We start from the raw sequence: 13,752 nt of genomic DNA on the forward strand, positions 1-13,752 counted from the left end.
AGGGCTCCTTATATCCTTAGTCTATATGTTAGGTTCCACACAGAACACAAAAGGCTTCATATCTAGACTTTAATAAGGGTGTGTATGTTTTGCTAGATTCATTATGACCGGCTGTTACAAATATTAACTATACTATACTGGCTCCAGTGACAATTTTGTTCTTTATAGTTCTTCTTTAGTGAATGATGCTGTTCCAGCAGATATAATGTTGCATAATGTTGCTCAGTTTTCTACATATAGTTTGAAAGAAAAGGTGGTCCAATGATGTGCCTTAGGCATATGTGACATTAAATCAGTCTTTCATATAATGCTTATTAATTCCAGAGATCTCTGAATTGTTGGCAGACACACCTGTGACTTTTCCTATGTGAATCAGATTTTCCACATTGGGTGCTAAATTTTATGCTAATATCTTTAATATTTCAGTAGAAAACTGAAATGGACATTTTATACAAAAATGTTAATCTCACCTATTACTTTAAATATTGCATCTTTGTGGGGATTGTCTGATAACTGAATTAGGTCTTCTGGGTTGATGAACAGACGGCATCTTCTTCAACTAGCCTTCATATCTTCCAGTATGTAGAGACAGCAACATATTGGGATAATTATGAGATTTGTGAAAGATAAGAAAACTGTAGAATAGAATAGGCTAGAATAGATAATACTTCAGCCCCAAAGGTTACATGCAATATTGGGTAGTAGAATAAAGACCTTTACACAAGAGGCATATGTTGAAATATGTACTTGTACATATTATGTACTTATATGTACATAAAAATACAAGAGCCCACACAAAAGATCTCCTACCTCCAAAGTATTATATTGCTGCTGGGGATGAAAGGTTAAAGATACTATAATGATTTTCTGAAAAGCCTACAGTATTTGTCGGTCAATGTCAGCCCCACTATGAAGACCAAATCAAGAACTGACTTTAGGCATATTTTTATATTTGTCGGTTTGGTAATAGATCTGGCCTATCTCTGTGAAGCTCATCTTCCTTACTCTGTACAGTTTAGTACCTAAGCCAGAGCATTAGACTACAATAGTTGCCTATGACTTCAAAGAAGGGGTGGTTCAATCAGGCAGGAATGAGCATTTGAAGAATTATATGAGTGCTTACTGAAGTGCATGAATATAATTTGAATTAAAAAGTAGTATTTTAGTTAAACTTTGCTGTGTTGCTGTTTCCCTTGACAGAAATGTAGACAAACCTTATTCCTCCAACGTAGTCTGGTACTTAAGGGAAACCAGAGGTTGCAGAGACTCAAGCAGAAATCAGATGTGTCTTCCTGAACTAGCTAATGACTGAGGAATGTTAATGGTGTTATTGCCAGACCTTATAAAACTTGGTTCTAGTATAAGTCCTCTCAACCTCAGAGTAGCTATTGGGTACAGGGATTCCAGTATGGTCAGAGAAACCGCCTAAACTCTCCAATTCTGGAGAGAACTTCAAGGCCTCATGTTGGAAAGAAATAAATAGAGATTTGGGCACTTATTTGCCGTATCTAAAAATCACGTTTACAACATTAGACAAAGACAAGGCCACTGCAGATCTGTAACAGTGCCAGCAGAAACAATATAAAATCAGAGGTGTACAGTTTTTAGGGGGACTGTGGCTTGGCCTTGAAGAAATTACAAATCCATAAAATTATGCAATTCATCTAATGCATATCTGAATTGTTCTAAATCACTGCATTCTGAATTAAGCATATAGCATGTTGAACTGCAAACTTGCTTTGCTACATATTCATCATTATTCCAGATATTGTTTTAGTCCCGTGGTGGCAAACCTATGGCACGTGTGCCACAGATGCCACGTAGAGTCCTCTCTGTTGGCCCGGGCGCCATCGCCCCAGTCCTAGGTCTTCAGCCTGGTTTTATAAAACCTTTTCGCTTTAGGCCTCCGCCGCCACGTGCAAAAAAAAAAAAGGTACAATCAATCAATTTCAACTTCTCATGGGAAAAAAAAAGATCTGGCAAAGTTGGAATTAATTGATTGAACTTTTTAGTCCCACCCAGTCTGCCATTACCACCGCAGCCACACCCACCAAATTGGCCACACCCACCCAATGGGCCATGCCCATCTGGCACCCGACAATACATAAGTGGGTTTTGGGTCACAGTTTGGGCACTCGGTCTCTAAAAGGTTCGCCATCATTGTTCTAGTCATTCGCACATCATTCTTTATCTATTTCCTGTCTGCCCATCTCTCTGTAAATCTTGGCAACAGCTTTAAGTAAGGTTAAAAATTCTAAATAGTCTCTAAAAATACAGGTAGGAGAGCTATTTATTTTCTGGGTTCCAGAAAAGAAATAGAAGAGCCGATATAGAAGTGGCACTTTAATAAAGTAAAGTAAAGGTAAAGTTTCCCCCGAAACATGCGTGCTAGTCGTTTCCGACTCTAGGGGCCGGTGCTCATCTCCGTTTCAAAGCCGAAGAGCCAGCACTTGTCCGAGGACATCTCCGTGTTCATGTGGCCGGCATGACTAGACACCAAAGGCGCACGGAACGCTGTTACCTTCCCACCGTAGTGGTCCCTATTTTTCTACTTGCATTTTTACGTGCTTTCGAACTGCTAGGTTGGCAGAAGCTGGGACGAGTAACAGGCGCTCACTGTTACGTGGCACTCGGGATTCGACCCGCCAAACTGCCGACCTTCCGATCGACAAGCTCAGCGTCCTAACCCACTGAGCCACCGCGTCCCTGGCACTTTAATAGGGTGGGGGAATTCATCAGTTTTTCCACTTACTTTCACCCAATCTGGCTATTTCCAGTTGGCTGTATTTAACTGCAATCAGAATGGCTACATATTGGCTGCTTAGATGATACCCGTGCTGAGGGGAATATAATCTGATATCTATGAATTCTTTCATTTTCCCTGCAGAATTCTATTTTTCTTTTCATAGAATTCCATAATCCCCATTACCTTTCTAAGATCACCAGCATTTCTCCCACGTGTGGACAGTATTTTTGTAATTTTCCCATGGAAGGAATTTCTCACCCCACCTCCAATTCCTAGGTTTTTTTCCCCTCCACCTATGTATGGATTTCAAAATTTACTGCTATCCAAAAGTTGGACATTACTGTCAATAAAGTTTGTATATTCCCTTATATGTTTATATCTATTTCCATAGCCATGCATCTTGCAATTGTTCACAGAGATTCCATGTTTACAATTTACCTTCCTTCACTGCTTCTTTCCTTTTGTATACCAACATCTAGCAATTGGAAGGGATTTGGTATGTAGGATTCTCACCATTCAACCATTAGTTCAGTTCTTCAGATTTTAAAATGAATGTTCACTGCAATATTATCATAATCATGGAACTGTACATCCAAATACGTTTTCACAAGCAATCTTCTTTCATCAGAATCTTCACAGAAGGGTGGTTTATTTTACAAACCAAATTAATTACTTAAGATTCCCTTTATCTATTATTTAAATTGTTTAATTCTGGGGTGGAATCCTACCATCCTTCCGTTAATGGGGCATTCACATGCACACACATACAGCATAGGTTGTCCTCTCTGGCTACTCCAAATGGGAGTTCCCCACTTAATACTATTTGTAGACTTTCCTCTACAATCCTCACTGTTGCATCTCACCCAGTTGTGGGGGAAAGCCTGTTGGTCACTGCCACAATCCATTCTTTAGAGGGACAATTCCTCTCTGCACCTTTATTCAAGAGGAAGACTAGGAAAATACAGATAGACCTTGGGATCACAATTGGGATCAGAAAATTCATTATTAAGTGGTGCAGTTGTTAAGTGGGGCATCATGTGACTGCATCAGATTTTATATCTTTCGCCATGGTCATTAAGTGAATGATTGGTTGTTAAATAAGGCATGACTTGATTACGATTTGCCACCTTTCCCACTTGCTTTTCTTCTTGGATGCTGGCTAGGAAGTCACACAAACACATGACCTCAGGATGCTTCAACCATCATATACGTGAGCCGGTGACCAAGTGCCTGAATTGCAATCATATGATGACAGGGGTGATATGATGATTGTAACTTCAAGGATGGGTTAACTTCGAACTGTCATTAAACTAATGGTCATAGTCGAGGTCTACCATCTGCATTTGGCTCATTCATTCACTTCAAAATTACTACTCACTTGTGACCCTTAGGGGAGTGATTTCTTTACTGGGCCCACCTCTGCTCAAAAGATAATTATCTATCCACTTTCTCTCTGCTTAAACATAATCCACATAATTTCCGAAAGACAGAAAGCTGGAAAGGTAGAGGAAAGGTGCTCCATTCTTCTCATTGTTTGTATGCCTGGAGAGGGTAAGTAAACAGGCAAAGGAGCTCCAGGGCATCAGGCTCCAGAGAATGCCAAGGCTGTGAATTTTGGGAGGCACCCAGCAATAACAACTGTCCTTGTCCCCATGTTCCCTGACTATTGTTTCATATTTGTTTTTTATATGCGGTCCATGTTATTGTCTTAACTATTTTGTCTAAATTGTTGACAGAAAATTAAATGGTCATGCTTGCAGCCCAAGTATATTTCATTTTTTCCCCTTTGTTCTGATTATGCCATTCTTCAGATAATTTAGTGAACCACTGAGACATTTGGCATTAAGAAAATCAAGCATTGTTTCAAGAGTTATTTCCTCAAACTTCTTAGTTTTAATTATGTCATCCTCACAGATGCATGAAACCTCATGTCATTGCTTTATAGTAGTTAACAGCTGTTTTCAATCATTCTATAAATATTGAGAAATCTCCAAGGTATCCAATGTCAGAGTGATATCATGTTAAAACAATTATTTGTCAGGCTAAAATATAATTACTTTTTTTTAAAAAAACAACAACCTTAAGTCGCAAATTTCCAATTCAAGTCTTGCTGAACTCTGTAATACAATCTGTGCATTATCAACCAAAATATAACTCCCATTATGCTCAAAAAGAATTATTCCAGAAAGATGAGGCAAGCCTATATAGACTCACAGTGAAAAGTCTTGTGTGTGTGCGTGTGTGCACACGCAGACACGCGCACACACACACACAATCACACACTCCTTCAGTGGACTAAGTACAGCACTGAGGCATACTACTCGGGGCTCTGACTCCTAAAATGGGAGTGGGGCTCCAACATATCTCAGGAATAACACCAGAGCTTTCTGTCCAGAAGACTGCAGTGCTAAGAGTAGCCAACTACTAAGCCTCTGGTAGAGAAGCCAAGATTACAATATTACCATAGGGGCGAGAAGAGAATGTTTATTTAGAAAAAAATTACTACCCTGAATTCAGTGGGACTTTTGTCCAGGTAAATGTTTATAAAATTAAAACTTTAAATAGGAATAAGCCTTATTAGATACAGTGGGGTTTACATCCTCTCAATATCCACAACTGCACTGTTAAAAATCTACCCTAGTTTTGTTTCAATCTTTCTCAAGCAGCATGTACTACTACTGTAAAAAATTTTCTTACCAACTGTACAAACTAATTCCATTTAACACCTTCTCCACAGATGAATGATAAATTGATAAATGATAAATTTGCTCACAGAATTATTATACAAATAACCAGTTGCTCATATTGCTTTTTCTGTGTGTTTGTGTGTATTGTGTGAGAGAAAGAAAGAGAGATTGTCTGCCATAAGCAATGATTCCTCTTGTATAACTCTGGAATATTCATCTGAGAAGATTCTATCAATTCATTTATTTTATTTTATCAATCACAAGATATATGGCTGCTCAAACTGCCGATAAACTGTGATTCCAAGTGGCTTATAATGCAAAAATCCATGTTCCTTATCCAAATTCCTTTTTACTGTAAATTTCTTACCTGCTATTTCTAGACAAGTAAAATGTTTTATGTGATATTTTATTATTATTTATTGAATTTATTCACTGTTCACTTTGCTGTCAACAAGACTCTGGGCTGCTTGCAGTGTGATAAAACTATATTATAAAAAATTAAAAAGTAAGATAATAAATACATTAAAATTGATTTAAAAATAGCTAAGATACTGGGTACATGCTTCTTTCCGGGCCCTAGGCCAATCGGCAAAGCTCGGTTTGAAGACCTTTAAAGAAGGTCAAAAGAGTGGGAGCAGATCTGTCAGGTATGAAAACAAGGTACAATTTAACTGATTTATTGCTAAAACCCTATGCACAGGTATTTTCTCAACTAAAGATCAGCACCTGGTTGCTGTTAGATAACATTAGATAACATTCACGGACAATTAAGGTGAGTTGGATTTAGTTTGACTATGTAATGATTCTGGGCTGATGCCTTTTTTAACTCCTCCTCCTAGCTCTGCCAGCCCTGTTCCTACACAATCTTATCTAAAGGGACATGATGTTCAAGAGAGTAGATACAGTGGTAGAAAAAGCTCTTCTCCTGGACCCCACCAGTTGTAGAGTCCCAGGGTCATGCGATTATAATTTGTAACTTTCCCAGCTGGCTTCCGACAAGCAAAGTCAATTGTGGAAGCCAAATTCGCTTAATGACCACATGATTCACTGAGCCACTGCAGTGATTCTCTTAACAACTATGGCAAAAAAAGTTATAAAATGGAGCAAAATTCACTTAACAATTGCCTCACTTAGGAAATTATGGGCTCAATTATGGTAGTAAGTCAAAGACTACCTGTATTTACCGTATATAACTACAACTATATTCTGGGAAAATTTAGGAAACATCTTTATTTAACTATCTTCCTCCTAATTAAACTTTTTGTGCTTCATTGCCTCTTTGCCCTCTGAATACAGCTCCTCCCTCCTTTTCCACCACATCACCTCCCTACCCAAAAACCTCTTCCTCCTCCATCTCCAGTTCTCCTGAAACTGGTAATGGAAGTACACATGATGTCTCAGAGGCACCACTTTCCTTCATGTCTACGGAAATCTCCCAGTCAGGGGACTTCTCCAGTTAAAAAAATTCTCCTGCTGTTTCCTTGGGAAAAGAAGGCCTGAAGTTGAAGGCTGAGCTTCTTTCTGTCAGTGTCAGTTCATGGAATGCTATCTTAATTAGTATATTGGATTTAACATATAAAGTTTAATACACATTCCTTCACAATTTGGTTTTTTGATATTAATAATTGATTTCTTCTGATGTACAAACATCAAATATGTGGTTAAGGGGAAAATGGGCCTTTTGCACAACTTAGAAATTTGCTTTTGATAAAAATAGGAATTGAATATTAGAGCAAAGCATGCTAGCCTTAATCTTAATCTTTTTTTTTATTGAAAAGTTTTAAAATACAATTTTCCTTTAAAAAAAAAACCCCTTCCCCCTCCCTCCTCCCCCCTCCCTCCCCCCCTCCTCCCCCCCCTCCCTCCCCCCCTCGACTTCCCAGAGCTGAATACAAGGTATATATATAAAAAGAAAAAAAAGAAAAGCAAACATAAGCAACCATGTACTAACAACTATAAATTCTAAAATCCATCACTCTCTAGCTTATATAGGATAAAACAAACTTTAGCAATATTAAATATATATAAAAAACTAAAATAAAAAAATACTTTCTAGCTTATATATGATAAAACAAACCTTAATAATATTAAATATACATTAAAAACAAGAAAAAAGAAACCCCAAAATAGAAAGAGAAAAAAAAACAGGAAAAAAAAAGGAAAAAAGAATTATTCAAATACTATATAATACTTCTCAACCCTATACTTGTCCTAAATAGACTCCATCCATTTTGTCCATTCCATGATATAACGTTCTTACAACTAATCTTTCAAATTAACCAAAATCTTCGCCACTTCAACCAAATCAGAAAACTTTAAAGTCCACTCTTCTGTAATCGGCCGTTCCTCTTCCAGTACCACATCTATAATTATTCCATACAATAAAAAAGATTGTGAACAAAACTTTAACCTCCATTTAGAAATCTTCTATATATTCCACCAAACTTTAATCCAAAAAAACTCACCCTTTCCACAAAACCACCACATATAAAAAATATATTGCGTCTACACCCAGATCTTTTCCCACCTCCCACACTTGACTATGAATACGTCGTAGAAATTCCATAGACTTCTGCAAATCCTGCTATTTTCTCTTCTTAGAACGTTTTGCAGCAGCACGCGTCACCCTCTGTTCTATAGAATCATCCGACGAAGTTGTATCTTGATCTCCTCCAACACCGTTGTCTTCTATCTGACCACCTTCGACCTCTTGATGCACTCCTTCTCCAGATCCCTTTTCAGCTTTCAGAAGTGTTAATGGCGTTGCATTTAAAACATTATAGAAATCACGCGCTTGCATCACAGTAACCAGACGGTACCTTTTACCTTCGTGCGTCACCATCAACCCAACTGGGATCTCCCATCTGAACCTTATATCTCGTTGCTTGAGCTCTTGCACAAGAAATGTAAAATCCTTCCTTCTCCTTAAAATCTTTGGAGGAATTTCTTTTAAGACCAAAACTTCTTGATTAGCAATCACAACTTTAGTATCATAAGCAGCTCGTATAACTTCATCTCTAGTTTCCCTTTTTGCAAAATATACCACCACATCTCTAGGCAACTTTCTCTGTCTAGCAATCCATGAATTCACATGAAACACTTTATCCATGCCTCCTTTTATTTCAGATGCTGGCTGTTTCAACACTACTTCAAAAACCTCAGAAACTAGCTGCTTTAGATCTTCCTTGGTATTCTCCTTTAAACCTCTAACTCTAATGGCAAACTGCATCTGGTAATATTGAGCAAGACTCAGTTCTTTTTCCACTTTATCTTCATTCTCCAATACTTTTGCTTCTAATATAGCATTCTTTTGAGTCAAATCTTCTAGCTTTTCCTCCAATTCTTCCACACAGCGAGCCACTTTACACACTGAAGACAAGATGTCTGCCTTCATCACTCTGAACTTCTGTTCCATCCTCTCCTCCATTCTCTCCTCCAATTTCTCCAATTTCTCCTCCATCTGTACAAATCTATCATTAATTGAGTCCAAAATTACCTGGGTGTGTTTTTCAAGAGCATCTTGTAAGTCCTTTGATGTCAATACATCAGGAGGATGCAGCGCCTGCAGTAATGATTGTTGCACAGGAGAAGTTCCAGCACTCCGAAGAGTTTTAGGGGGTGGTTTAGCCGCCATCTTTTACCAAATGTGACGCACTTTCACTTCAGATTTATAATCCAAAAAAGTCCATCAAGCTGGAGAGTAAAATATAATAATCCTCTTCACCTTTTCCTCTTGTATCGCTCTGCCTGCTCCTTTAATCCATAGTCATTCCTTCAGGCAGGGGTGGTCGCAGACGCCTGGCTCTGCTCCAAGAAATCAGGAGCAGAGGCGCCGGCCAGCTGGGAGCAGCCCAGGCTACGGGGGAGTTCAATCCTTCAGCCGCCCAAGCCATAAGCTCAGGCGGCCCTGGAGAACTCTACCCCTACCTGGGAGCTCGCCCCCTCCTCTTCTCCCGAGGAGGGGGCTTCAAATTCGCCCGAACAGCTGATAGGCGCTGTTTCGGGCGAAAAAACAACAGCTGAGCCGCGGGCAGCCCGGGAAGGCTGTCTCCGTCGCCGCGGAGCCACCGGAAGTCTTAATCTTAATCTTTAGATGGTGGATATATGGGGTTTTTTTGCAATTTATTTTTATTGATAAAACAAAATAAATATACAAAGATTGGATAATATATACATATACACGTATATATTATGTATATTATTTGATCCCCTGCTTATTTTGTACGTTTGCCCACTGACAAAGAAATGATCAGTCTATAATTTTAATGGTAGATTTCTTTTAACAGTGAGACAGAATAACAAAAAAATATATCCAGAAAAACACATTTCAAAAAAGCTATAAATTGATTTGCATTTTAGTGAGTGAAATAAGTATTTGATCCCCTATCAACCAGCAAGATTTCTGGCTCCCAGTGTCTTTTATACAGGTAACAAGCTGAGATTAGGAGCACTCTCTTAAAGGGAGTGCCCCTAATCTCAACTGTTTACCTGTATAAAAGACACCTGTCCACAGAAACAATCAATCAATTAGATTTCAAACTCTTCACCATGGCCAAGGCCAAAGAGCTGTCCAAGGATGTCAGGGACAAGATTGTAGACCTAAACAAACTGGACTATCGGCAAGCAGCTTGGTGAGAAGGTGACAACAGTTGGTGTGATTATTTGCAAATGGAAGAAACATAAAATAACTGTCAATCTCCCTCAGTCTGGGGCTTCATGCAAGATCTGACCTTGTGGAGTTTCAGTGATCATGAGAATGGTGAGGAATCAGCCCAGAACTACACGGGAGGATCTTGTCAATGATCTCAAGGCAGCTGGGACCATAGTCATCAAGGAAACAATTGGTAACACACTACGCCATGAAAAACTGAAAACCTGCAGCACCCGCAAGTTCTCCCTGCTCAAGAAAGCACATGTAGAGGCCCATCTGGAGTTTGCCAATGAACATCTGAATGATTCATAGGAGAACTGGATGAAAGTGTAGTGGTCAGATGAGACCAAAATTGAGCTCTTTGGCATCAACTCAACTCGCCATGTTTGAAGGAGGAGGAATGCTGCTTATGACCCCAAGAACACCATCCCCGCCATCAAACATGAAGGTGGAAACATGCAGGGCCATGTACCGTCAAATCTTGGATGAGAACCTCCTTCCCTCAGCTGGAGCATTGAAAATGGGTCATGGATGGTTATTCCAGCATGGCAATGACCCAAAACACACGGTCAATGCAACAAAGGAGTGGCTCAAGAAGAAGCACATTAAGGTCCTTGAGGGGCCTAGCCCAGGGGTCCCCAGTCCGTGGACCAGTACTCGGCCACAGCATGCCAGCAACCAGGCCACACAAGTAAGCAAAGCCCCATCCACAGGATGCAGTCAGCACACAAAACCACGCACCTTCCAGTCCGTGGAAAAACAGAACTGGTCCCTAGTGCCCAAAAGGTTGGGGATCTCTGGCCTAACCAGTCTCAAGACCTTAATCCCACAGAAAATCTGTGGAGGGAGTTGAAGGTTCGAGCTGCCAAACGTCAAGCCTTGAAACCTTAATATACTTGGAGAGGATCTTCAAAGAGTGGGACAAAATCCCTCCTAAGATGTGAGCAAACCTGGTGGCCAACTACAAGAAATGTCTGACTTCTGTGATTGCCAACAAGTGTTTTGCCACCAAGTACTAAGTCATGTTTTGCAAAGGGGTCAAATACTTATTTCACTCATTAAAATGCAAATCAATTTATAACTTTTTTGAAATGTGTTTTCTGGATTTTTTTTTTGTTGCTATTCTGTCTCTCACTGTTAAAATAAACTTACCATTAAAATTATAGACTGATCATTTCTTTGTCAGTGGGCAAACATACAAAATCAGCAGAGAATCAAATAATTTTTTCCTCACTGTACACGTGTGTGTGTGCACGTTTACAAACATACACATACATATACATATATTATGATGTTCATTTAATGACTGCAATGCTTTCCTTAATGAATGATGCGGATGGAGGCTGTAAACCTGTTGTAGTGATATGATTTTCCACTTAGCAACTGTAGAGCTTAGTAATGGTCTTTGCTGATCTGAATCTCACTATGAGAAACCTATTAAATATATATGCCACCTGACTCCCGGCAACCCTGTGCAGTTTCATCAATTGTTAAAAATATATAAAAAAACCTCCCCCAAACAACATGAAATAAAAGGAACAAAGAATAGCTTTGAGATAACTGTAGTTTAACTGATACACAGTCAGGGTGTATTTACTTTAAATGAGTTCAAATTTCGAGAACCAAATTAATTGTGAATGTATCCTAGGGTATAGAAGGAATTTATTGATGGGTTGATCAAACTGCTACACATTATCATTGAGAAATCCTGAAAAAGTTAATGTGAGAGACAACCTGAGGAGAGCAAATTCTATTCTTACCTTCCAAAACAAACAACAAAGAAAGAAAGATTTAAAATTATGCAGACCAAAATCTATCCTTGACAACTAGATAGAACAGTGTTTTTCAACCTTTTTTGGGCAAAGGCACACTTGTTTCATGAAAAAAATCACGAGGCACTCCACCATTAGAAAATGTTAAAAAATTTAACTCTGTGCCTATATTGACTATATATAAAGTAATTCTCTTGAATAGGAATCAAATAAACACAAAGAAAGTATTTTATAATTACTTTTCAATTTTTCCCACGGCACACCAGGCAACATCTCGCGGCACACTAGTGTGCCGCGAAACAGTGGTTGAAAAACACTGAGATAGAATATGAAGAAGGTAACAATATGATGGTTATTTAGAAACTGTCAACTAATCTCTCCAGACCACTCTCATTTTTTATTAGCTAACTTTAATAGAGTGTGGGAATGCTGTAGACATAGTATATTTTAATTTCAGTGAAATATTTGATAAAGCATCAAACAAAATTTGATATAAGATGGGTGGCTATATAAATGTTTTAAATAAATAACCATTCTGTAGTAAGCTAGTTAAGTACAGGCTGGTAGAATGTCTATTTGATAGAACCACATCCAGCTTAAAAATATTCCAAAAATGTTCCTTTTTATTTTAAAGTACCAAATGGAGTGTCACAGACTGTTTCCCTTAGACAAGCACTATTTTATGTTTTTATTAATGACACATACTGTAAGTTTATTGGCTGGGAAAAAGCATTTGATAGAAGAATTTTACAATTGCAGCTTTACTTTTTTGCAAAAGGTGCCCCTAATTGTTTACAGGTCCTTACTTATGTATAGACACTATTCTTGTTGGAAATGCCAGCAAAGTGGCTGTCTGGGAGGTTTTCAGCATAAATATATACATAAAATATATGTATAAACTCAAAAACTGTTGTAAAATTTACTACATGATGAAAAAGAAAAAAATAAAACACCAGGAACATTAAAAAAGAAATTCTAAAAACAGAAATAAGGAAAAAATAAGAGAGACATAATTGGAACTAGTACAAATTGTTTAAAAATGTCAAATTTCAAAATCACATTTTCATCTATTATATATTGCCAGGTTCTTAATTTTATACTAACACAAATTGTTATCATTCAGTTTTAAAACAGTGAATTGAACCAAGACTATAAGGAATATTATCCACTTTTGCCTCTTATTCAGTATAAAGCCAGTTCAAAGGCTGAGAATTGACAATTTTTAATAGGCCAACTTTTAATGTCTGTTACATAAATATCCAAGAATGTGTAATTGCCTTATTCAGAAAAATCCAGAGACAATATATAGCCAAAATTTTATATAAACTGAAACATTCTAAATGTTGAGGACTATAGTTTAAAAGCACTTTGACCCTTAACTTCTTTTCCAGAACCTGGTTAACCATTCTAACCAATAAGGAATCAGTATTAGACAAATCTACAACATTTGCAAAAAATGTTCTTTTGAATTCTAACATGTCCAGATTAGAAAGAATAACTAATCTTTTAAAAACATATGTATGTATGTATGTATGTATGTATGTATGTATGTATATAAATACACAGATATATTTGAAATCATATGAAGTATATCTAACATTCCTTACAACCCAAAACCATTAACTGAGCAAGGTTGGAATTTCAATGTTATATTCCAAATTTATTATATCTTATTTACATTTAGTGCTGTAGTTTAAAAAGCTATGACTCATCATAAGACCATCACTTGACACACCCACACCTGAAGCTCTTGTAAACAGAAGAGCACTGACACAGACATCCCCTAAACCACGGTTTGCAACCTTGGCTCTTTTATGACTCGTGGACTTCAACTCCCAGAATTCCTGCTGAAGGTGTTACCTAGCCTGGTAATGAAATGTTCAGAAACCAACCCAC

The sequence above is a fragment of the Vipera ursinii genome (genome assembly GCF_947247035.1).
Source record: "Vipera ursinii genome assembly, chromosome: 3".
Lineage (NCBI taxonomy): Eukaryota > Metazoa > Chordata > Lepidosauria > Squamata > Viperidae > Vipera > Vipera ursinii.